The sequence below is a fragment of the Numenius arquata genome, chromosome 7 (assembly GCF_964106895.1).
Source record: "Numenius arquata chromosome 7, bNumArq3.hap1.1, whole genome shotgun sequence".
NCBI lineage: Eukaryota > Metazoa > Chordata > Aves > Charadriiformes > Scolopacidae > Numenius > Numenius arquata.
In genome coordinates, this window is record NC_133582.1 from 37791967 (window position 1) to 37818369 (window position 26403).

Genomic DNA, 26403 nt, shown 5'->3' on the forward strand with positions numbered 1-26403 from the left:
ATCTGAACCTCCCCTGGGGCAACTTGAGGCCATTTCCTCTTGTCCCATGGCCTGGGACTTGGGAGAAGAGACCGACCCCCCCTGGCTACACCCTCCTTTCAGGGAGTTGGAGAGAGCGAGAAGGTCTCCCCTCAGCCTCCTTGTCTCCAGGCTGAACACCCCCAGCTCCCTCAGCCTCTCCTCACAAGACTTCTTCTCCAGACCCCTCACCAGCTCCGTTGCCCTTCTCTGGACCCGCTCCAGCCCCTCAATGGCTTTTTTGTGGGAAGGGGCCCAAAACTGGACACAGCCCTCGAGGTGGGGCCTCACCAGTGCCCAGTGCAGGGGGACCATCACCTCCCGAGTCCTACTGACCACGCTGTTCCTGACACAGGCCAGGATGCTGGTGGCCTTCTTGGCCACCTGGGCACACTGCTGGCTCCTGTTCAGCCCACAGTCCACCAACACCCCCAGGTCCTTTTCTGCCAGGCAGCTCCAGCCACTCTGCCCCAAGCCTGGAGCGCTGCAGGGGGTTGCTGTGACCCAAGGGCAGGATCCGGTGCTTGCCCTTGTTGAACCTCATCCCATTGGCTTCGGCCCATCCATCCAGCCTGGCGAGATCCCTCTGCAAAGCCCTTCTACCCTCCAGCAGGTCGATGCTCCCACCCAACTTGGTGTCATCTGCAAATTTTACAACAAATGCTGCTGACCCAGTCTCCAGCAGAGGAAGAGAGCAGATAGCAATAGCAAATCAATTAGAAAGCAGCAGCACCGCCTGGATTCAGAGCTGCATGGAAGATAAAGGTAGGGAGATCATTCAGCTCCCCAGCAGCAACTATCCTGAAGCAACCAAGTTTATCCACTCTGACCAGATGCCTTCACAGTTTTAATGAGCTACGTAGCGTAAGGTACACTGCCATCCAAGCAGAACTGGAACGATAACGTATTTTCAACCTCAATGGAATAGCCAGTACAAAAAAAAAAAGCAGGCATGACAAAAAAAAAAAAAAAAAAACATGTAGAACTGTAAGAACATCTACCTGTAAATCTGATTCAAAGCATAGTTTTCCACTGCTAGACTGCACTGTGTAAATGCTGCTTTGTAAGGTGGGTAAAAAAAAATAGGGATAGGCAATACAAAAGACAAGTGTACGTCATTTGTGTAAAAACAGGCCATTACACGGATATAAATTATTTGATTTGCTATTTATTAAGCATCTGTGAAGTGCTCAGTGTTACCCAAGTTACAGAGAAAATTGTCTTCTGCTTTAAGAAACTGACAATCTAAGTGACAAAAGGGAATAGACAGGGTGCTGCGAGAAGCCAGTGATGAATGAGGAATATTTTGATTGTGTTTTGAATTTGATTGCTTCCTGTCAGCACCTCGGAGCAGGAGTTCTTGCTACAGGTTTGCCGGCACGTGGGCAAGCGTGGCAGAGCAGAGCATTGGCAAGGTGTTTCAGACACAGCAGTAGCACTGAGAAAGCCAAAGTAAAGATGAAACATAAAAAAAAGAAGACAAGTTTGGAATCGCTATTAGCGCAGGGAGGAGAAGCATGAAGGATGGCCTTAATCTGAAAAGAACTTAAGATGAGTAAAGAAAACTGCTGGTACCTGATACTTAGAATTTGGACTCAAGACAGAGCCACTGTAAGAAACAGCATCTGAAGCTGATGCAGTGGAAGAAAAATAGAGCAGAGCTGCCCTTTTTTATAATTTTACTGTTAGAAAATCCAACATGGCTATTCGGGAGACCCATCTGATGAAGGCAGGTGATGAAGGAATCCAGTATCAGCTATTTAGTGTGATACAAACAGTTAGGAAAAAAAAAAAAAAGGATGAGTAATTTTTATGGCCAACCTCTCGGCCTTAGGAGCACGTTAGAGGTCCAACATGTCACATTTCTTTATAAAGTTTGTGAGTGAACTAGCCAAGGCTTCCTTTGGCAGTGTAAAAACAATGCCGTCACAGGTGGGTTTCATACAAACGGGGGTTTGTTTTATCAATAAATATCTTCTCCCCACCACCCCCGTCCAAAATCCTCAACCTGTAACAGTCTTCAAACTTCTTTTTTTCCTTTCTCATCACTTACAAACATAACAAAGAATAAGACATCGTTTGTTTGTTTTCTTTGCTTGATAGGAGACTAGTTTTTCTCCAGCTTGGTGGTACTCCAAGTGAAAAGGACAGCAGATACACTCTTGGCAACTGTACAGGGTGGGTTGGTTTTTTTTTTTGTTTTTCCATAAAACACTTCACTGTGCCAGCTTTTCTGAGTAACCTCAGAAAATACTCTACTTTGCCTGACAGATGACAGCAGAGTGTAGTTAATAAACAAATTAGGCCCACATGGAATGTGATTGATACACAATGCCATTATTCCAAAGAACAAGGTGGTACCTGGCTAGCAAAGAGGCTGTCCTTATACATAATATTTAAAATGAAAATACTTTTGCAGACTTTAACAAAGCTCTTTTTCCAGTTCTTCAGCGCTTAACAGTTGCTGTGCGAAACTCCTCTAGCAACAGAAGAATCCCTCTAACAATGAAGCATGAAGGTACAGCATGAAGCTTGTCGAACAGAACCATCTCCTCACAGCAGTATCAGACGGTTTCACCCAAACTATGTGAAAGCAGAAAGAGCTTTGAGAAGTTTCAGGTAATTAATTGGCTTTTTTGCATTTTAGAAAAGAAAAAAAAAAAAGAAAGAAAGGAAAAGGAATCATAGAATCACAGAATGCTTAGAGTTGGAAGGGACCTTAAAGATCATCGAGTTCCGACCCCCCTGCCATGGGCAGGGACACCTCCACTAGAGCAGGTTGCTCAAAGCCCCATCCAACCTGGCCTTAAACACCTCCAGGGATGGGGCAGCCACAGCTTCTCTGGGCAACCTGTTCCAGTGCCTCACCATCCTCACAGGAAAGAACTTCTTCCTAATATCTAATCTAAATCTCCCCTCTTCCAATTTAAAGCCATTACCCCTTGTCCTGTCACTACATCTCCTGACAAAGAGTCCCTCTCCGGCTCTCCTGTAGGCTCCCTTCAGATATTGGAAGGCTGCTATGAGGTCTCCCCGGAGCCTTCTCTTCTCCAGGCTGAACAACCCCAGCTCTCTCAGCCTGTCCTCATAGGGGAGGTGCTCCATCCCTCTGATCATCTTCATGGCCCTCCACTGGATCCATTCCAACAGGTCCATGTCCTTCCTGTGTTGAGGACTCCAAAACCGGACACAGTACTCCAGGTGGGGTCTCACCAGAGCAGAGTAGAGGGACAGAATCACCTCCCGTGACCTGCTGGCCACACTTCTCTTGATGCAGCCCAGGATGCTGGGAAGATGCAAGCAAGCATAAAAATCTATTATGGCAGTAACGCTTTCACTGTAGGAAGTACAAATCACTGCCTCCTCCTAAGCCTGGCTACGGTACAGCAGGGTGGTACCACGCACACACGTGGCACAGGTCGCAGTAAGGACAGAAGGATTTGAGGGCTGGCCTGGTTCTTACACTACTACAGCGAGGGGGTTAAGTCAGGCAACAGAAGTGCTCTCAGTCGGTGCCTGTCAAGGATCACCCCGCTAAAGGATTTTCAGCCTAAGGCCTCACGCTCGTGCACTCAAAGCAAGTGACTGTTGCTGGCACCATCAGCCAGAACAAACACACACTTGTGATTTTCCCCACAGTCGGATGTCGCATCCGGAGTGAGCGAATTTCAAGACGCCATACCCTACACAGAGAAAAGTTTGTAAATAAAGCCCCGTGTTTCTTCCCCTTCTCTCCCCCATGTCAGCAGCTCTGGGTCCAGCTCTAAGGGATGAAGGGGATTACTGCCAAAAGCCGACGAGATCGACAGCGTGACGGGGTTAGGAATAGGAAGTCTAAGAGACGGGGCAGACCTGCCTTAGCGACTGACTCAGCTTCTGACCCACTCCATGAACTTGGCCAAAGTGCTTCTTGGTGCCACTGTTGCTCTCCCAGGCTCCCTATGATCTTATGCAATTAGGCCAGTATCTTCAAGGCAGCGACCGCCTCTCACTAATTTTGCTGAGAAACAGCCTATCGGCTTGAATGATACCTCGGCAAAAAAAAAAAAAAGGGGGCTGATTTTACTAGGATCTGCCATGCCAAAAATAAAATCATCTTTTCACTTGAATAATGAATACCCACACAGTTAAAACCTGTTAATATACTTTAAAAATATGTACAGCTGGAAGAGCGGCATGTTGCTCTCATTCACAAGTTTGCCGCATCCTTACTGACGCCTACAATCTCCCCTCAAGGTCTATTTACAGAGGCTTTTCTCCCAGGGTCCAAGTTTTCCCTTGCTGTCCTTTCTTCCCCCTTCGCGTCCTTTCTTTCCCCTTCTCTCGTGCTTTATCCCCCTCCTCTAGCAGAGCCCCTCAGTCACACTAGGCAAACTATTTGTGGTGTGACAAGGGGAACTGAGCCAAGCCTCAAGTGAGCAGAAAAATAACCTGAAGAAAAGCAAACAATTTCTTTTTAACCATGATGGGTTCCCCAACCGAGCTTATTCCCCACCACAGCAGGTGTATCAACACACCTGAGGATGAAGGAGAGCAAACCAAGCTGCAGAGACGAACGTATCCCTTAGCAGGATAGGAATGTTTTCAAAAGATTAATATTGGAGCAGGGGTTCTCGCACTGGGGAACTCTTTAAAACATCATAAAATGGACTTAATACATATTCCTTATGTTGTTCACAGTTTCCTTTGCCAGTTTGGCTAATTATACGATATTTAAGTTTAAACATATGCTGCCTCCCTTGCAGTGAATCCTCTCCTCCTACATGATACTGCAGTGAAGTCATCTTGCTGACTTCAAGCCCAATCCTGCACCCTTCTCCAGTAGGTGGGCATTTTTAGTTCATCCGGAAAGCGGTCCAGCCCTGAAAGCTGGACAGTGATTCTTACTGCAATCAGCTACCAGGAGCTTTTCCACAAATACCCTGAAATGCACCATCCAGGTGCATATAGAATCTATAGAATCATAGAACGGTTAGAGTTGGAAGGGACCTTAAAGATCATCGAGTTCCAACCCCCCTGCCATGGGCAGGGACACCTCCCACCAGACCAGGTTGCTCAAAGCCCCATCCAGCCTGGCCTTAAAGAACCAGCACAACTTCCACCATCCTGGGCATATGGTGCTTAAAATACGTAGGAGACAGGACGCACCTGCATTAGTGTGAAAGGTGAATCAGCAGATCAGGGGCTTTTACCCACCTTCCTTCCATACCATCACTAATTGACTTTAAGATTTTTTTTTATTTTTTATTTTTTTTTAAACCAAGACACATAAGAAAGCAGCAAATTCCAAATGGAAGGAAGCGGCAAAAGACTCAGCCAAAAAAAAAAAAAAAAAGTATTTAGAAGGGAAAAAAAAAAAATAATCTTGCAGCCCTTTATGAACTGTCATGTGCCGCAGACGGGAAAATCTCTTTCAGTTACTGCGTTCCACATTACGAGTGCCTTCCATAAGCGGAGCAGCGAGCACACCACAATAGCTGTGTTTCATTAGCTTAGCACAGCAGAGTATAGGATTTGAAGGGGGAAAGACAGCAGCTGAAAATAATTGCATTAAATTAACATTAACCCACAAACCCAGACGAGGCATATAATATTCAGGACTGCTACAGAAGCGGTAAACTCAGAATTAAAGTCTGCAAGAGATGAATAATCCTGCTCTGACTGGGATTCAAAATCCTAAAGGAAGAAAGTTCAACTCAAATGGTGTTCCCCAAGGAGGGGAGGGGAGGAAAGGAAAGGAAGGAAAGCATGGCCCAGTTAAAGATATCAGTAGGTAGGAACACAAACTGTAAAAATGATGTGGTTCCCAAAGGACTAACTTTTTTAATGCTTTATACACACATTTCCACACAATCCTCCTCAAAACGGACTTTGAAAATAAATCTACTTTTAAGAACTGCAAATGAAACAGACCTGTGAGAATTTAAACACTTAGGGCAAAAAAGACCAAAACCTCAGAGAATAGAGCAAAAAAAAGCAGCCAGGACTGGAACGGACGAAAACACAGCACCGCAGCGACAGCTATAATTCAATGGATGGATGGACTTTACAACAGCCCCTGAGTCTTAATGCCACAAGGGCTTGGAAAAGAAAACTATCACCAAAAAAAGGTACTTAATAAATCTGTTAGAAAGGAGAGACACATGACAAGCTCAAGGAAGCGCACTCTTCTCAAACTGAAGAGGGAATGTAAGCTAAGCATGGGAAGAGGAACTAATTACTTAGAAAAATTAAAAAGAGGCTGAGTAACAGCACCTATTCATTTCATCTATGAGCAGATCCCAGAAGTAAGCAATGGTTGGGAGGAATAACACAACTCTCAAGTTCTTTCTCCCAGTTCCAGCTGGAAAAACCAGCCTGGTCAGGCCCTTGGCGAGCAGCGGGTCAAACAGAAGAACTAAGCCACGAACTGAGATCCGAGGAAAGCCAGAGTAGAAGCTACTATCAGATCAGCTCTAGGAAGACTTCACCAGACCTGGCTCCTCGTTAGCCACTGTCCATCTGAATTTACATGGCTCCTCCAATTGGACATGACTAATAAATTCCACCTAACGAGCACGCCAGCATTTGGAAACAACTAACATCCTATTTTCCTTAACCATCATGTTCAGGGAAGTTCTTACTTCCCTTCCGCATCCCTGCGGAACTTAAAATATTTATAATGAGACAAAAAATAATCTATGGACTTTACAGTTACAGCAAAACTAACCAGCGTGGGTTTGTGCTTCAGGATGTTGTAAGCTCCAAAAGATTCCCTATCAAACATATACAATTAATTTGTAATCCATCCTTACTGGGCAGTAAAAAGTTCCTTTTTAGCAGAGCTCCCCAGTAAAGCAAAATTTTATAGTTCCTCATCTGTATTTGTCTACCATCTGCACAGCACTATCCCATACGGGGACACAGTATATTTTTTTTTATATTTTTGTGAAGTCTCCCTCGTTAGCAGTATTACCCCCCCAGTTCTGCTCTTTCACTGTACGATCAGCACAGGACTGCCTAAAAGAGAATAAAATACAGAGCTTCATTAAACACTAAAAACTTCAACGCTTTAAAGTAAGTGCTCCCAAATATTTTTATATAAACACTTTGATGGAAATGGTTGAGCAGCCTGAATTTCACTTATCTAGAAGAGTCTTTATAACTACTCTGACGGTGAGGCTTTGCGTACAGTAAAATCACACCCCACATGTTTCAGAGTAGAAGTCAGGTAAGTTAGGAGATGGCAATCTGTTTTTAGCACAAGTTTTGCTTTCAGGCCTTTCATTTTGTTTTTCATTAGAAAATGGAGAGACTCCTTTTCTCAAAGCAAAGCAAACAGCTTCCGTGCGAGCAGCACGGAAGGCAAAGGCAACCCCATCTGAATCCCTGCTGCAGGTTTCCAGCTGTTTAATAAGGCTCACACCGGATTCTTTCCCTTACAATTTCTGCTCCATCCAGTTTCCTTCTTTCACAAAACCTGTCTGAAGTTTGCATCTTTGGGAATTCTATTGCTCTGCTGACTTGGCTTGAACCAGCCAACAATTTAAAAGCTACTGTACAGGTGAAGGGGGAGAAGAGACACAGATCCCATAGGCACAAGCAAAAGAATCTGTTGCTGTTTCTAAGGGCACCAAGCTAAAAATTGAAAGGGGTTGGGGGGTGACCCAACTTCTGAAATAGGAGCCCCTTCTTGCTCTCCATACCTAATACAATTTTTTGCCAGCAGAAATCCATTCTAAAGCTTTGGTTTACGAACGCTAAAAACATCGAGTAAAAAAGACAATTACACCTGAGGTTCTATATTACAGGAGATTTCAGAGAATACTTCCATTTCATTGTACAAGATTTCTTTCCGGTTCCAGCGAAACATGGCATTTTTGATCAAACTTATCATTGCTGAACTTTCCAAATCCATACCTGAGGTTAAAAAAACTCCACAGCTGTTGCTGTTCATTCTTACATTTCCATCAGTTAGTTGCATAGTCATTCCCACTCTGATTTAATCTTTCCTTTCACGATTGCATAAGTCTACATAGAAAAATGAGAACAGTAAATCAAAATAAGCACTTGGCAGCAACGTATTGGTGAGATCACAGCGAGATCCTGGAATAGCACAGGCCCTCTCATATGGAAAAGGCTGGTGGAGTTCCCGTGCAGGCTGAGATGGACACAGCCTGCCGTGGAAACCAGCCGTTAACCGGTGAACACCCTGGGAGGTGACAGAATTGACATCCAAAGCCTCACAACTAACGGGTCACGTTATGCGATCTAACCATATTGCTGCACTAATAAAAGCCTTTTTAATCTAATCACACGATGCAGCTCAGAGGTAAAAAATTGAGAATTGGAGGTACAAAGTCCCCATTGAAAGGCAAGCTTGAATACACAGAAAGGGTTTCATTTCTCTGATTTTCAGTTTGCCGACTGAAAAAAAAAAAATAAAAGGTTTTATGGGGTAGAAAAATAAGGTATTGTTTAGAAAAGGTATACTTAACCGGAGGAGAATGACAAAAGAATTACCTAAAATGTATTTGTGATTCATTGTGGTTCAATAACCTCTCGTGAATGCTAACGTGTTTCAGGGAGCTGGAAAGGCTTGTGCAGGTGTGAGAGAAAGGATTAGTCAGTTTTTAGTAAGCTGCTGGCTTCAGCGGCAGCCAGGCTGCTCAAGCGGTACCCTATGGAAAGGGCCTGCCAGCAACTCTCCACACACTGCGGATAGTTAGAAACCGCCGGAATAGTCAGGACAACAAATTTTATCTCCAGATATTTACTTCTTTCTCCTGGTTTTGCCTGCCTCCACAGTAAAATCTGTAGTTAAAACAAAATGCTACATGCTTAAGGCAGAGGGGTTCCTCTTTAGATGAAACTTAGAAGTTCCATCTAAATACGAGGAGGAACTTCTTCCCTTTGAGGGTGGCAGAGCCCTGGAAGAGGCTGCCCAGAGAGGTGGTGGAGTCTCCTCTGGAGACATTCAAACCCCACCTGTGGGACCACCCATGTTCCTGTGGGACCTGCTCTGGGTGGACCTGCTTTGGCAGGGGGGTTGGACTAGATGATCTCCAGAGGTCCCTTCCAACCCCATAGCATTCTGTGATTCTTTAGGAGTGAGTGTGAGGAAACAATCTATGTTAATCCAAAAGCCCCTAAACTATTCTAAACAGTAATTCACAGCCCTTCCTCTCCAAAACCTTTTAAATAGGTGGTTATTTCAGAAGAAGCATATCTACACGGACCTATGCGCATGGACCAGCGCAGGCAGGCTGGTTTAAATTTAAACTTCATCTTGCTTTAGTGTAACTACTCCCCTCCACCAGTAGCTTTACCGCAAGCAATAAAATTGATTCTCTTTTAACACCCTGGAGATCCACTCATTTCCACAGGTCTTGCACAACATGTCGAGAAAAATTTTCAAACGTGTGGCTTATTACCATGATACCCAGCATCCCTTTCTCACGCAGAAGTCAGAAGAGCATGAAGGACTGTTTAATTTCATGCATTTTCAGCTTTCAAGACAATACACTAGGATCCCTTAATTACAAAGGACATTCAGTCCTTAAAAGGGGATCCTTAGGAAACAAAACCCCACATTTTCTAAGAGCAAGCACACAATCCGAGCAATCCTGCCCCAACAACTGCAAGCCAACAGCGTGCTTCCAGCATGGAGGAGCAGCCTGGCTTTGGCTCCCTGCCTCACTGCACACCCGAGACACCCAACTGCTGCAGCCTGATGCTCATCCTCACTACGAGACAGACATCACAATTTTTGTGGCATAGTCCATTTCTGAAATTACAAGCAAACAATCCACTTGTGGCCTAATTTATTAGCTATACAAAATTCTCAGGGTCTCGGTGAAATGAGATGAAAACCATTAATCCAGCAGAATTCATACTCTTTTGATAAAGAACACTAGCCATGTGCCTGTGTCCTTTATCCAACCACAGTTCTCATTAATTTTATAGGAACTCAGTTTCCATCTACAGTTTAGTGGCTAATTTCTTAACATTCACAACCATTAAAAAAATAAGCAAAGACCTGTCATACTGTGTGTTTGCACACATGTGCATGGATATAAAAGCCAAGTATTTTGATTTGAAAGTATGCCTCCAGAATGCAAATTCCAATCTCTTGTCTCCTAAATAGTAAAAAATCTTCATAGGAAGACTTTTCAAGCTGTTTAGAAAGTACCTATTGTCAGCAGCATAGCTGCATAAGATGAGTGCTTCCCACTCAGGTCATCTGACCCAAGCAATTATTTTCTCCCTCATCATTCATGCCAGTACAGCAAAAAAGAGTATGACCCATATCTGTCTTGGTTTGTACAGAATCAATGGGATTAGTTCCAAAAAACCAAAACTTAAGCACATATTTAATTCTGATTTAATGGGAATAAGAATCCTTCCTGTTTTCACCCACACCTATCCACCTTAAAAGACCCAGAATAATCTAGGATTGGCCTTAAAAGCTCAAGAGCTTCCTAGCTCAAGGGCTTCCTTACTCCCACTGCAGCCTTATGGTAGACAACCCATAATACTGTCTACTGAGGACTCAAACAGGCTCTGCAACAGCGGACAGAAAGGACAGGGAGGGATAAAGAAAAAAAAAAAAAAAAAAAGGAAAAAGCCCAGAGTGATGATTCTCAGAAAGCCACCCGTTTGTATGTCTACCAACCCGCAGGACAACCCGAGCTGCAACAGGGCTTTAACGTCCACCCCAATGCTTGTTTATGAACGTGGTCTGGTCCTGCTCTGCCACCAGCTAGAGATTTTTGCACCTAAGGGACAATATATTATATAAAAATAAGCATCCATTAAAGCCGTGAAGGAGAGGGGTGTTACTGAGGAATACTCACCTGACGAACGAACCATTAGATATCACTCTGCCATTCTTCAGACTCAGTTATAGAAGCAATATTCAAACCCAGTTTCCATACCCTTGTCAGACTAAGCTTGTGTGGCTGAGTCGGGAGGAAAACCCCAAAATACATAATTATGTATCACACAGATTTAAATTACTAAACTAAAATACTAGGGATCACAAATTCCCTCTTCCAGGCTTATATTGCAAAAAAAAGACTATGCCTTAAATAAACTTGGCGATACCCTCCCCCTTTTTGGGCCTTCTAACTCAAAAGTTTCAAGGAACATGAACGGGATTTTTAGCCTTTTTTTTTTTTAAACATTATTCGCGATGCCAAGTTCTGCTTTTCACTACCAGCCTCGGTATTCCCTCCCCCCCCCCAAAAAACTATACTCCATTCTTTCAAGAGCTGCATTTTCTGTTGAAAGTGCCAGAGGACAGGAAGGCTCCTGGCAGCGGAGCTCCAACAAAGAGCCTGGAACTGAACAATCTCTTTTTTTTTTTTTTGTGAGAGGAGATAAGGAAGCCCAAGACATGGTTTTTAAAAGAATAATAATGAAAAAAAAAAAAATGCCGCTGGCGTTGGCAGTTTTTAAATAAAAACACACAGATTTTCCCTTCCGAAGGGGCAGGTAGCGTACAATGGCTTTCACCAGCGATGAGCACCTGCTGCTCCGACCTACGTAAAAAAAAAGCTCTGCAGAAAAGAAGGAAAAGACATTACATTGTGGGTCTCATTTACCCACAGACATAGATAACACTCCACTAATTCTACCCCGTTTCTGCCGAAGCAAACGCTGAGGCCAAATGCTACAAGTTTCTGCTAGTTCTCCCCCAGTCTTGCTCTTCCTTTGACAACTCTACAAGGCAAGGCACTGACAACCGCAGACAGACGCTCATTTTTTTGTTGGAAATAGTTTAAAACAATTACTGCAGAAAGACGCGTCATTTTACGCAAATGTTTCAACAACCCAGCCTTATTGTGGACAAACGTAATGATGGGGAAACTGCTGCTCCCAAGACATTGATTTTGTCTTAGTAGAGCATCTGAGAAGGTCCTTCTCTTCCTAAATCCAATTATTCTGCTTTAGTAGCATACCGGTGAGAAAGAAGCAGACAACTTATAGAATCATAGAATTGTCTAGGTTGGAAAGGACCTTTAAGATCGTGTAGTCCAACCACCAATCCCTTATGGTATCCAAATTTTTCCGCAAATATCAAAAGCCTTTGCAATTATCACAGGTATCACCCTCAGCATTCACTGATTACCTGAATTCCTCAATGGGACCAGAGTAGCCGATGATCAGTGTCAGACCTTAGAACGGAGAAAGTAACTGAATATTTTAACAGCCTGCATCAATTTCTCTACAATTTGAGGAAGGCGCCTTCCTCTCTTGGAATTCATTTTTTCATTCAACGCTGCTAAGTGTTGAGCTGTGAACTCACGGGCTGATGCTTCTCTGCGCCAAGAGGTTACAGACAACACACAAGTCACAAGTGACTAGTCAACATTTACAGCACTCTGTATCCCAGATAATTCTCTTTCTTCCTCTTCTAAAGGCCAAACTCTCTATTGAACCACTGGCCTGAATGGTGTTATTTCAGCAGGAGGAACTGCATTATGCCAGCAGTTCAGGATTCTTTGGCTAACACTTTTATTGGAAATATTATGGAAAACTATTACCAGCTTTCATTGCATGATAACAAGATAATCACCTGCAAAACTCTCTCAATTAAGCAAGCAAGAAATTACAGTTTAAGGGTTTTTTTTTAAAAAAAAAAAAAAAAACCACCACACCCAAACCGTAGATTTTTTCAGTTCTAAGTATAGATATCCAGACATTAAATCAGTATGAACAGAAAACAGAAAAATATGGAGAATGCCAAGGATAATATTTTTTTAACTAAATCATAATGCTACTTCATGATACACAGCAACTACTGCCCAAGAGACAAAGCTGTTTCCTACAGAATTACTGGAACAATCGACTCTCAGTAAGGAAAGACAGAGCTGATGCTCCTTCACTTCATGGAATCTAGATGTTTCCAAAGAGGTCTAATGAGTACACTCCTTTAAGAGGTTCAGTAACACTTCAAAACCACCTTTGTTCACGTTTGTTGACAAAGCACCTTCTAAAAAAGCCCCACTTCTCTTTGGCTTTGTGTTCATGGGGCCTAGGTTAAAAACATAAAAAGAAAACTTCCCTCCCTGGTAAACCCCTCAGATTATTACCCTTTACTCATTTTTCAGGCAGGCAGAGACGAACGGTTAATGAGAAACCCAGGGGCCATCAAAAGAGACTTCCAGGCCTTGGGACAACTGGTCAAGGGGTCAGGAGTGCAGGTTGCGTTCTCCTCTGTCATCCCAATTGCAGAAAAGGACAACGAAAGTAACAAGAAGAACCACCAGACCAATACCTGGCTCCGAGCCTGGTGTCAGAGGCACAACTTCGGGTTTTTCAAGTACAGGAAGGTCTACATGGCACCAGGCCTACTGGAGATAGATGGGGGATAAACCATCTCAAAAGGGGAAGAGAGCCTTTGCGCAGGAGTTGGCAGGGCTCATCAAACGGTCTTTAAATTAAGTTTGAAGGGGGAAGGGGGCAATCCATCAGCAGAGACGCAAGGGTCATCGATGGGTTAGGAACTATGGCTGGGCCTGGGAATGGTCAGGTAGAAGTTAGGCCTTCCTACACCAAAAAGGTGGTGGGACCGGTAGCCCAGCTGAAATGCTTTTACACTAATGCACACAGCATGGGCAACAAACAGGAGGAGCTGGAAGCCACTGTGCAGCAGGAAAGCTATGATGTAGTCGCCATCACAGAAAAGTGGTAGGATGACTCGCATGACTGGAGTGCTGCAATGGATGGCTACAAACTCTTCAGAAGGGACAAGCAAGGAAAGAGAGGAGGTGGGGTGGCCCTGTATGTTAGGGAGAGTTACGAACGTCAAAAGCTAAGTGAGGGTAACAGTAGGATTGAGTGCTGGGGTTGTTCAGCCTGGAGAAAAGGAGGCTGAGGGGAGACCTTCTCGCTCTCTCCAACTCCCTGAAAGGTCTCTGGGGGGGTCTCTGCTCCCAAGGAACAGGCCATGGGACAAGAGGAAATGGCCTCAAGTTGCTCCAGGGGAGGTTCAGATTGGATATTAGGAAAAATGTTTCCACGGAAAGGGTTATTGCACATTGGACTGGGCTGCCCAGGGCAGTGGTTGAGGCCCCATCCCTGGAGGTATTTCAAAGCCGGGTTGACATAGTGCTTAGAGACATGGTTTAGTGATGGTTTTGATCAGAGTTACGTTGATGGTTGGACTAGATGATCTGAAAGGTCCCTTCCAACCTGGACAATTCTATGATTCATGAGGCTTTGTGCCAGCAGCAGATTAAGAAATGAAAACAAACAGCAGCAGGTATCTCAAACTGAATCCAACCATCAAATCCTTTTTTTCTTTGACTTCAGCATACACTAGAAAAGTTCCAAAGTTTCTACCTACAGCTGATATTTAGACTTAATACAAATGCTGGACAGAGCTGCCCTGAGCTCATCCCAGTGTTTGGTGGGAGCTCCTCTACCATTATTCAGTAGGTGGAGCAGCTAACTTCTGCCTGTATCTGAAAAGAACTGATCGTAGAACTTCTCTGCCTGATTAGACTGAACCACCTCACTGAGGCACTACAGTTACAGCAGAAACTTCATCTCACCATCTGAAAAACAGTAGGAGAAAACAAGAGTTCCCACTGCTGGTGGACACCATCCATGCTTTCCCTAGGGAAGGCAACTTCCCAGCTTTTACTCAGAAAATAGCTTGCAAATACATCCCTTGATGTCTGCATTCTGCCGACTCTCCGTGCTTGTACTTTTAACATTGAGAAGATGCTTAAAACAACCTCCAAGTTTTCTAACTGCTGCAGGTTATCTTTATCAATACAGAACACACCCATGCCTTCTCCCACCTATAACTTCTCCACAGAATGGGTAAAGATCGAGTATCCACGCTGACCATGCTAGACTTACCTGTTCCTTTTAGTAAATACTGTGGATTAAGAGATCTTGCTGCAGTTCTCACAAGCTAATGGTATCACCACTGTTTACTCTTTTTCAGTGGTACTACTATTATCAAAACAATAGATCCAGATTAATTTTTTAAAATGATACTTTTCTCCCAAGTCTCCTCTTAAAGTAGTGCCTCTGACAATCCCGTGCTTCTGTGAAAAGTTGGAAAGGGCCTCTAGAGACCATCTAGTCCAACTCCCCTGCTAAAGCAGGGTTGCCAGAGCACATCACTCAGGACTGCATCCAGGCGGGTCTGGAAGATCTCCAGAGAAGGGGACTCCACACCCTCCCTGGGCAGCCTCTTCCAGGGCTCTGCCACCCCCACCGGAAAGAAGTTTCTCCTCAGATTCGAATGGAACTTCCCATGTTCCAGCTTGTGCCCGTTGCCCCTCGTCCTCTCACTGGCAACCACTGAAAAGAGTCCGGCTCCATCCTCCTTCAACCCACCCTTTAAATACTTGGAAGCATTAATAAGGTCTCCCCTCAGCCTTCACTTCTCCAGGCTAAAGAGCCCCAGCTCTCTCAGCCTTTCCTCATCAGGGAGATGCTCCAATCCCCTAATCATCTTTGTTGCCCTACGCTGGACTCTCTCCAGTAGTTCCCTGTCTCTCTTGAACTGGGGAGCCCAGAACTGGACGCAGTATTCCAGTTGTGGCCTCCCCAGTGCAGAGCAGAGGGGGAGAATGACCTCCCTCAACCTACTGGCCACACTCTTCCCTACGCAGCCCTGGATCCCATTGGCCCTCTTGGTGACAAGGGCACATTGCTGGCTCATGGATAGTTTCCTATCTACCAGGACCCCCAGATCCTTCTCCTCAGTAGTGCTTTCCAGCAGGTCCACCCCTAACCTATAACCCCTAACCAGGCACCTATATTGGTGCCTGGGGTTCTTCCTCCCTAAGTGCAGGACCCTACACTTGCCCTTATTGAACCTCATGAGGTTCTTCTCTGCCCAGCTCTCCAGCCTGTCCAGGTTGCGCTGGATGGTGGCACGGCCCTCTGGAGTGTCAGCCAGCGCTCCCGGTTTGGTATCATCAGCGAACTTGTCTCATTTAGTATGCATATGAAGTGAGAACACACATGGACTACCACACTTAAACCACACAACTCTCTTCCCCTTTGGCCAATACAGATAATGCAGTTAATTACATGCATAGCTGTAATTATACATGCATAACTAATGGATGGTTATCTCAACATAGATGAAGCTGCTCAAACAGACTGGGATGAGGGAGCTAGAAGAAAATTTTATCTGCTCTTCTAACTGGGGTTATGCCTACTACTTCTTACCAGAATTTGCACTTACATGGCGCACCTGAATTCTCCTCTCCTTCCTGCAGGAACATTGCTGGTGTTGAAATAACGGAGAGCAGCTGTCCTGAGGATGCACTCACTTATGGCTCCAGTCTTCACCTGAAGCAAAGACTGAAACTACATCTTTCCATGTCAAACCAGTGACTTACAATGTCTCCTTCATTAGATTAAAACTGCATAGCTACATAATGTAATTCCATTACAATTACATATCTCAGAAATGGAACCTGTAGTAGAAGACACTGGGCCTGCACAGGTACTGTCTGAACTGAAGCACAGGACATCCGCAGTCCAAACACTGCACTGACTCAGGCTTACCATTTCCAAATTAAATTAAAACTACTAGTTTCCTCAATGACTCCAAATTGCCTAGCTGAGGGACTACCTCTCTCTTCAATCCATAATCACAGCTGGAGCCTCTTTGTTATAGAGGAGACAGCTACCCACAGGACATTCTCTAAAGGGGGCCCTCCCCTCTGAATTTCAATAGATCAAGAGAGAAAAGCCTCAAGACAGGAAAGCAAGGCTTATCCCCTTAGTCAAGCTTATGGGGACCAGTGAACACAGCAAGAACAATTAGCTGGAAACAAAGGACCTGCGGGTTGACTTAGCTTCGATTTTCTAGTCTAGTTTGGTGGTTCTCTATTTACCGATTTAGGGGAGGGAGGTCTGACTGCTTTTCCCTTATGCCGTCACTCTGCTAACTACAGAAAAGTAGCCTACAGGCGGGGCACAGTTGCTTTTTCAACCTTCATATATTAATTATACAAAATTAATCCAAAGCTAAAAGCCTCGCCATCTCTAGAGTGAGGTGAATGATTTTACAAAATTTAAGCAATTTGGAACATCACAAAAAAAAAAATCTTAAAACCTACTGTTTTAATTTGAATTCACACACCACCACCGAACTGTGAATGTTTTGATATCTCTGGCATACGAGCCAGTAAATCAATTTAAAATTCCAGTGCAAATAGCCCAAGACCATTTTATTTATGTGTTTGTTTTAAAATAGAACTCAAATTCCAACTTGGATTTAAAATTATGCAGATAATTTTCTTCCCTTCTCCCTCCGTCCTCATCTCTCCTTTATCATAATGTGTTTTCTGACTCATTTGCAGCTGCAGGGGATGAAGTCTTTGAAACTTCTGCCTTCCAGAAAACCATCCCAACACAGCACAATGCTACCAACTCTTGTTATCACACACACACCCCCTCTTCCAACAAGTTAACTTCCTAAGGCAGCTGAAGGAAAAAAAACAAGTTATTTTTGGCAGGTCACGAAATAAAAGTCCAGGTTGTCGCATATTAGAAAAGTTTATGAAAGATGCTGTATGTCCTAAGGCTAACCCAAGAAACACAGACCAAAATCACCAGCATTTTATATGGAGGGAAGAATAGATGCAGAAGTTTCCATAGGTCAAATGCAAATATATCACAGAAGAAAGCCAGGACAGAGAAAGGCTCAGAGCAGCACAGGGCAGAAGAGGTGATTTTTCCCTATCCAGATTTTATACGTTGCTTTCCACAATTGCACTTTTGTAAAAATTTCACTTTTGGCTACAAAATATGAAAATTAGTCTTTTCAAAAAAGACCGCATAAACTGACCTACTTCTAACATTAGTTACAATTTAAAAAGAAAAAACAACTGGTATTTTTGTTCAAGATTTGGGCCATTTTTCATGCCCTTTTCTTCCTTTTCTGGACCTGGCACTAGCTGTCACATCTTTAATCACTTGCCACAGGTATGGTTAAAATTGTACTAAGTGGTCCAAAGTGGAAAAGACCTTACATTTTCTTTTGGCTTTGAAGGCTTTTGGGTTGGATGGATCTCCACACACACCCCCGCCCCCCCACCCCACCCCTTTACAATCTTCTCCTGAGTAGTTCACCACCACACCAAATATTGTCTTTTACTCTCCAATGGAAGTTCTCCTTTGTTCCAATTTTCTGCCTTTTTTTTTTCCCCCCCCAGGAAAAGAAGATTAAGCACAACAAGAAACTTGTATGCATATCTATAGGAGATTATAGACCTACATAAACTATAGCTGAGAATTAGACCCCACATCTAGACCTGAATTTTGTGAGTTTGGTGAGCAGAAGAGATGTCAGAGTTACGTGTGAAGAGGGACAGTGGGAGGTGGGGTGAAAAGGTTGATAGGAGGAATGTACTTGAACCACAGGGGGTAGAGTTTCAACAGATGAGTGCCCTGGTGTCTGAAGGGAGGGGAAAAAAAAAAAAACTTGGGAGGAAAAAAAAAAAAACCCAACAAAAACACAAGCACCAATACTCCAGCATCTTAAAAGCCTAGTGACCAAAGGGTATATTAGATACTCTTCCCAGAACGCAAGGATCAGTACTTAGGTTTGGGGAAATTTTTTTTCTTTTGAATTGGTTTGGCTCAGTGTTATTGAAATAAGTTTGTCCAAAAGTTCATGCACCGAGCCAACACTTATCAGGTTTCAATTTCCAGCTGAAGCCACGACCGTTGCTATGAAAACTAATGTGCAATTGTATTCCAGAAAGCAAAGCAAAGGAAAAGACTGTGTGTAACAAATACATGCATTGGCACTAAGAGTAAAAATTATATTATACCAACCTGTGTCATAGACATTTTTCTCCTCTTACTATTCGAGAAGAAATGTGCAAGTCAACTTTACTGTCTGGCCAGAGGGTATTCCGTGAATACTTAGAAATTCCTCTTCGCCCTACCTCAACAGATTATCATCTCTCTTAAAATACGAAGCAGCAATTTAAAGAGTCGCCCTCACTATGGTCACTCCAGCAGATTGCCGGTCTAGCTGGACAAAATCCTGAATCCACATATCCCTTACGTTCTGCTAGACCATACGATATGCATATGTTGGCTGAAGAAAAAAAATAGGCAAGGAATATTTTCCCTTTGGCTACAAATTCAAGCACCAGAATTCCTGCATGTAGTAAGAATATACGAATAGTTAGCTAAGACAGTTCTATATCTATGGAAGAAAGTGTTAAAACAACTGCATTTTGTAAGAATTTATTGAAATCCTGGCTTTGTTAAACTTTCCATCACTCCAAAACAGAGCAAGAATTGTTTCAACTACATTTAAAAAAAAAAAATAAAATAAATCAAAACTCATTCTCTTATTTTCACAACATTTATGCATCTCCTATTATTACATAAAAGGTCAAGTCAGCATCAGAAGAAACAGACATGGGCTGCAAGCCAGACTGAATTAGGAGCCTTGACTCTTCCTATTCTTACTATCAAGCTGACAAGGAGCCAGAAGAACACCACCTCTGAATAGCACCAGCCACCTAGTCCCGGGAACCATACATAAAATTTTAACTGAAGGAGGAAGGCTGACATGCTGATAGCATTATTTGAGCCCGTTGTCATACCCTGCATATCCCTCTTTTTGTCTAACTTCAAAATGTTGGATGTGTTTGATCTACAGGTTGCCAAGCTTCACACATTAAGGAAAAAAAGGTTCACCTGGAGCATTTTGTCCATGCTCACATACGCTCTCCGATATGCAAAATGCTCTGGGAAATTAGATCATCAAGCAAGCACCCTCTGCGGTATTAAAGAATGGGAGTTTAACACCATTGCAGCTCCAGAATCTGAAGTTCTTTTAGAAGCAGTGACCCATCCTCCCTTCTAGCTGAAGCAAGCTCAACAACCAAAAAAAAAAAGGCTAGATTATCATATATGTATTCATGTAGCTGATAAAAAAGTTATTCAGTCACTGATGACACAGTATTTCAGAGACGGTTTAACACTTCATATGCCCCCCATAAATTAGGGCTGTACAATAAACACTTTGAGCAAGACTTTGAAAGAACATAGGAGGTGATACACACTTCAGTTCCACAGCTTTTCTTGCAAATCTTAAATAAATAAAATTATTTAATTGAGTCAGAATCTAAGGGATGCCCAGCAAAGAATTTAAGGACTGGACAAAATCAGTGAAACCATGAGAGTTGAGATAAATAAATACGTCAAAGACCAAAGAATAAAGTACCAAGGTAGAGGTGGCAAACACGAAAGAAGAAATTATGAGAAAGAAAAACCAGAAGGAAAGCCAAAGCAAAAGACAACACACACAGCTATTATTTTGTAATAGATCTGTTTGGGAACAATTTGTTTTCTTATCCTCCCCCGTTTCTCAAACACTTTAAATCAACCAAATTCAATCTGAAAGGGGAAATCTTTTCTCTCAGCATTGACTGGTAGTTCCCACTCCCTCCCTTGCTCTAGTGCCAGCTCCTGTGGAGTTCTGCAGCATTATTTGACTGTAAATGGCACACAGCAGAAGCATCAGTAAGTAGACTTACATCCTCAAAAGCAGTAACAATAGATCACCTATAACATTTGCATAACATCTCCAGGTAGGATATTCAGCTTTCTGAAGAACTCCAACGGCTGCTCACTAAAAATGTACCCAAGTGAGTTAATTTGTACGTAAACTAAATAAAACACCTTTCTAAGGAGACCCCTACCAGCCGTGGCTTCCAATCACAGAATGCTATGGGGTTGGAAGGGACCTCTGGAGATCATCCAGTCCAACCCCCCTGCCAAAGCAGGTCCACCCAGAGCAGGTCCCACAGGAACATGTCCAGGCGGGGTTTGAATGTCTCCAGAGAAGGAGACTCCACCACCTCTCTGGGCAGCCTCTTCCAGGGCTCTGCCACCCTCACAGGAAAGAAGTTCCTCCTCATGTTTAGGTGGAACTTCTTATGTTCAAGTTTGTGCCCATTTCCTGTTGTCCTGTCACTGGGCACCACTGAAAAAAGACTGGCCCCATCCTCCTGACACCCACCCTTTAAGTATTTATAGGCATTGATTGAGTCTTCTTCATGGCACGATTTACTGCTGAACAGAAAAATGGCTTGTCCGTCACTTCCACTCTCTCACAACGAACTTCCCCCCCCAGCAGCCGCTGAGAACAAGCCTGCTACAGTCAAATCGAATACTCTCAGTGAAACCTGCCATTAGGAGAAACATAACAACGCATTTTCATGCCTTTGCAAACAAGCACCGTGTGAATCCCTGTTCGCCTCGCTCTCAAGCCCAAGCGTGTGCTTTACAAACCAACCCTGCTCAGCAGCTCGAGAAATGAGCTTACTGATGGGTACTAGGTACGTAGCACCAGCCACTTAGTGTCTGCCCATAGCACAGACCTTCACCTCTGTCATATCTGAAAGGAAGAGAAGAGGAAACACGTTAGCTATCCCCCTGTGGCACAGACTTGCCATTAATATTCCTCTTAAACGTTAACAGTGATCAGAAAGCCGAGGAAACTAGCAGACAGGTTGTGACATTATCTCTCACTCTCTCTTTTGTGTCTGGCAACACTCGCAATAACGACAGATCGCACCACAAAACCAAATCCTTGCAAAGAGCTGGATGCAAAAATGCTGACTGAGAGACAGCTTCACAATTTTGTGATTATTCTCCCATTCATCTCTGTAACACCATATGTATGCAGTTTAGCTGAAGTGTCACACATATATTATCACCTCTTACGATCCCTACTATCAAATGCCTGCCAATTGCTTTTAGTTTCTCTTTCTCTCCTTTTCCAGTGTTATATTTGGAGAGAAAAAAGGGGAAAAAAAAAAACAAAAACGCGATTGACTCAAGGAGAAGGAAAATTATCCTAAATCCTTTAAACAGTTGCTCTGTTAAACTGACACAAGTTTAACAACGTGTACTTGGCACGTTCATCTTGCCACGAATACAAGAAGCTTTTGAAAAAAAAAACAAAAAACACAACAACAAAAAAATCATTCAAAGCAGGGAAATCTTTTAAAGATACAGTACAGACCTCCCTGAAGGGTGGTTTGATGGCGGTTACAAAGCCATTCCTAGTCACAAGTGTTCAAACCACAACGCCTTCATAACCATAAACCCTCTTTTTGAAATCTCCTCTTTAACAGGATAACGACCGAACAGGGAGGCAAACCCAACCAACTCATTCCCCCTCCAAGTTGTACTTTCAGGCCAGCGCAGAGATACAGCAGAGGAGAAAGTCTGCTCAACCCAGGTATAACTCTGCAGAGAAATAAACCAGAAGAGACAACAGTACTTTTGCTTGCTCCAAGGGCGTATGATGCCTTCTAGTCTCCAGGGTTCCCAAAATCTCATCACCTTCTACAAACATTTTTTTAATACAAAGGCATATTGCACATTTGTACCGCGGCACAACAAAGAGAGCTCCTAAACTTAAAAAAAAAAAAAAAAAAAATCATTTACTTCAAGGAAACTGAAAATCAAGCAATAGCAGAGTCGCAACTCAAGAGGAAAATTGCACTTGATGGCCTCATCTAAGTCCTAAACAAATCCTTATCTTAAGAATCACAGAATTAGCAATGTTGTGGTTGGCAATATATCCAAAAAAAGCAGCACGTCATTGGAATGGGAGGGCACTGCGTGTTAGCGTGCAGGTGCACTGGCAGAGACCTGTGGAAACCTTTTCCCAGTTAACAGATAAATCTATAGACGTCAGCCTCTCACTCCATCACATACTGAACCCATCCAGAACATCAAAAGAAGAAAGCCACACATCTTATGCGTGAGCACGGGAGCTCTGCTCCAACACGTCAAGCAGGAGATCATAGTCCAGCACCACTTTGTAGACTGGACACTGTGAGAAAGCGCGTCGATGAGCCCAAACCTTAAAAAAAAAAAAAATTAAAGAGACTTCTACTAGGTAGAAAAAAAACAAAGAGCGGAAGGAAGGGTGGAGCACCGCGTTACTCTTGATCTGCCATTCGCTGCAGAACAGCATTGCTGTCAGGAAGTACAAGGCACACAGCAGTGTTCCAGCAACCGTTACACCTTCATGTAGCATAATAAGCTAAACCAGGGTGAAGGGGCATTAAAAAAAAATAAAATTAAAAAAAAAAAAAAATCACTTCTTAGGACATCATATGCAATAGGCTGCACCTGAACAGTGACGAAACAGGAATACTTGTTTTTAGGAACACACATGGTCAGGTTGTATAACGATGACTACTGAACTACAGATACTTTCAGTGAGCACGTAAGACTGCTACAGAATAAGTAGGTAAGAATTTTTCCCATCTCCTCACCAAATTCCACCTGAATGGTACACCTACTAAGTTTTTTCCTGGCATATGGAGAATATATGGAAAAATATCAAAATGGTAAGTACAGAAAGCAGTTCTCTTTACTCCCCCCTCCCCCTTCTTCATGAAAAAAAAAAAAAAAAAGAAAAGAAATCCTCAGACAATGACACTCCTAGCAAAGTTGCAAGCTACAAAGCAGACAAGTCTGTTGTACTGCCCAGCGAGTTTCAAACACATTACTCAAAGAGACAAAATAAAGTCAACCACCCCCATGTAACCTCCCTGGCATGAATAAACTGGGAATCAGGTTTGACCTCCAAACTGGTCACATCACACACTCGGATCCACCGACTGCACGGACTGAATCTTTCAACGCTACCCGTTTCACATCACGTCAACATTCTAGCCATATTAGCCTTTATTTACTTTGCAGGGTGAGTTTTAAAAAAAAAAAAGTTGCTGCAGTACTTTTAACAGCTTTATGACACGTGTGTTAATGGATGTTTTCCTAACAGTACACAAGAGGGACTTTTACCAGCAAACTGTCACCACTGCTCTTCCTCCTTATCCAGTTACTGGTTATCAGATTAGATCCCTACCATCTACTTATACAGCTCCCAAAAAGAAAAGGGGGGGGGGGGGGGGGGGGGAGGGAGGAATCAGGGAAAGAAAACCCTCAACGAAAGCAAACTTGCAGCTCGAACCGTTAGAACTTCATGAAAATTCAAATACATTATTCTTTACCGTGTACTATTCTGCCTAAGTCACTAAATCAAGCAGGAATGACATGGAAATAATGGGACTAATGAGAACAATGAATGATCCAAGATTATGTAACTGAAGGATGAACCGGCAGGCGTGCGTGGTGTGTGTGTGCGTGTGCATTTGGGGGAACGGAGGAGAAAAAGCTAAGGGGAAGAGGAGGAAACCACGTCCTCAGTCACAGATACAGGACTCTGCAGGGTTTTTACTCAATTCCCCCTCTCTTCCCAAAAGATAAATATTTTACCCGGGGGCAATCAGGCAGCTGAGGGACAAAAGCAAATGGGGAAAACCCATTTGCTTAAGAATACCCTTCAAAACAGCCCTTACCAAAATTGCGCTGTAACTGCTGTATCATGAAATTAAGAGCTCACAGGCAACCATGTTTATAATACAGCAATTAACACACGGTACATTTCCTGCACTATTATTATCATTGGCGCTCTCAGTATGTTTGTTGCATATTTTGAGCCTTGGCAGGTTAAGAGGTATTCTTGTAAAGTTAACAACAAAAACGTTGCTGATTTTAAATGTACTCACTGTTATTTTTCAGGAACTCCTATATTTACTTTACACCATTCTCGGGGGAGAACTGGACAGTTGTATTAGTCCTGCAAGGGAAAAAAAATAAAAAAAAATAAAAAATACTCAAAATAAACTCTGTAAAGGCTTCCAGCCAAAAAACTTTTAAAAAATCTTAACTTTTTGGACCCCATACCCACCCACTTCACAAGGCTGCACACCGGGGCTTTGCGTAACCACCAGCCACGTCTCAGAGCAAAGCTGGGATGAAAATCCCGAGATTCAGCAGCGGCTCAGGCGCTGGTATTTCCACAAACTTGGAAAAAGGCACAGGCACGGACACACACCCTCCCCATCCCAACCAGCAGCTCCCCGAGGCCAGGTGGCGGGGGGAGGCCGCCCGGGTACCATCCCCTGCGGGGACGCACTTGCTTGGAAGTTGAGGTTCCTCCTCGCTGCCGGCACTTGCCGCCGCTCCGAGCCTCCTCCCCCGCCTTAAACCCGGCCGGGGCCGGTGCCCCCCCGCCCTTCTCGGCCACCCCCAAAGCGACGCGCCGGTCCCACCGGGTGAAGCGAGGCCCCGCCACCCTCACACAGACACCCCCCCCCCGCCCTCCTCCCCGGAGGTGCGCGGCCCCCGCCCGCCGCCCCTCACCAGCGGCCTCCCACCAGCAGGCAGGGCCGCCCAGGGCACGGGACGGGGCGGGGGGGTGGTGGTGGTGGGTGGTGTGGAAAGGAGGCGGTGGCGGAGTAAGGGCAGCCGAAGTGGCGGCGGGCGGCTGTGGAGGCAGCGGCGGGCCGGCGGAGAGGGCAGGGCGGCGGGAGAAGCCGCTATGCGAGCCGAGCCGAGCCGGGCCGGGCTGCCCCCCCACCACCACCACGCCGGCTGCAGCCGCCGGCCGAGGCCCCGCCGCACTGACAAGCACAAGGCTCGCGCTTCCTCTTCCTCACAGCAACGGCGGCCGCTCCCGCCGGCCGCCCCCCCCCGCCCGGCACCTCCCGCTCTGAGGGGACCCACCGCCCCCGCTGGCAGGTGCGGGGCTCGCCGCCCGCCCCGTCCCGTCCCGTGCCCTCGCGTCCCCCCGCGCTCCCCTTCACCGCCCGGCCACCCGCCCCGCCGCCGGCCCCGAGGATCGCCTACCTCCTGGGGCGGGCGGAGCCGCTCGGCCGCCCACCGCCGCGGGAGCCGGGCTCCGCGCCGCCGCTGCCGCCTTCGCTGCGCTGCCCCCGGCGCTATCCCATCCCGGGGCTGGCAGCGGCACTCAGCGGCTCCCCGCCGCCGCTCTCACTTCCTCTTCCTTCCTCCTGCTGGCCGGGCCGCGAGGTGCAGCCCTGGGCCGGCAGCCGCCGCCGATGGGGGGTCCGGCGGCTGGGCAGCACCTGTGGGCGGGGGGGGCGAGGGCCGGCCGCCCCCTGCGCCTCTTCCCCCGCCCCCGGTGTCACCCTCACACCTGCGGTTTCTGATGGGGGATCTGTACCGGGTCCTGCCCTTGGGTCACAGCAACCCCCTGCAGCGCTCCAGGCTGGGGGCAGAGTGGCTGGAGCTGCCTGGCAGAAAAGGACCTGGGGGTGTTGGTGGACTGTGGGCTGAACATGAGTCAGCAGTGTGCCCAGGTGGCCAAGAAGGCCACCAGCATCCTGGCCTGTGTCAGGAACAGCGTGGTGAGTAGGACTCGGGAGGTGATGGTCCCCCAGTGCTGGGCACTGGTGAGGCCCCACCTCGAGGGCTGTGTCCAGTTTTGGGCCCCTTCCCACAAAAAAGCCATTGAGGGGCTGGAGCGGGTCCAGAGAAGGGCAACGGAGCTGGTGAGGGGTCTGG

General features: G+C 45.1%; 1 protein-coding gene across 1 annotated transcript in view; it reads right to left on the bottom strand.

Moving 5' to 3' along the window:
* Nucleotides 1–25869, bottom strand: part of ELMO1 (engulfment and cell motility 1) — a 372947-nt gene extending 347078 nt beyond the window's left edge. Inside the window, exons 1-2 of the mRNA XM_074150416.1 lie at nt 25726–25869; nt 24603–24673 (exon numbers count right to left, since the gene is read on the bottom strand). The gene's annotated coding sequence lies outside the window, so the exon portion shown is untranslated. The remainder of the gene's footprint in view (nt 1–24602; nt 24674–25725) is intronic.
* Nucleotides 25870–26403: the final 534 nt, after the last annotated feature.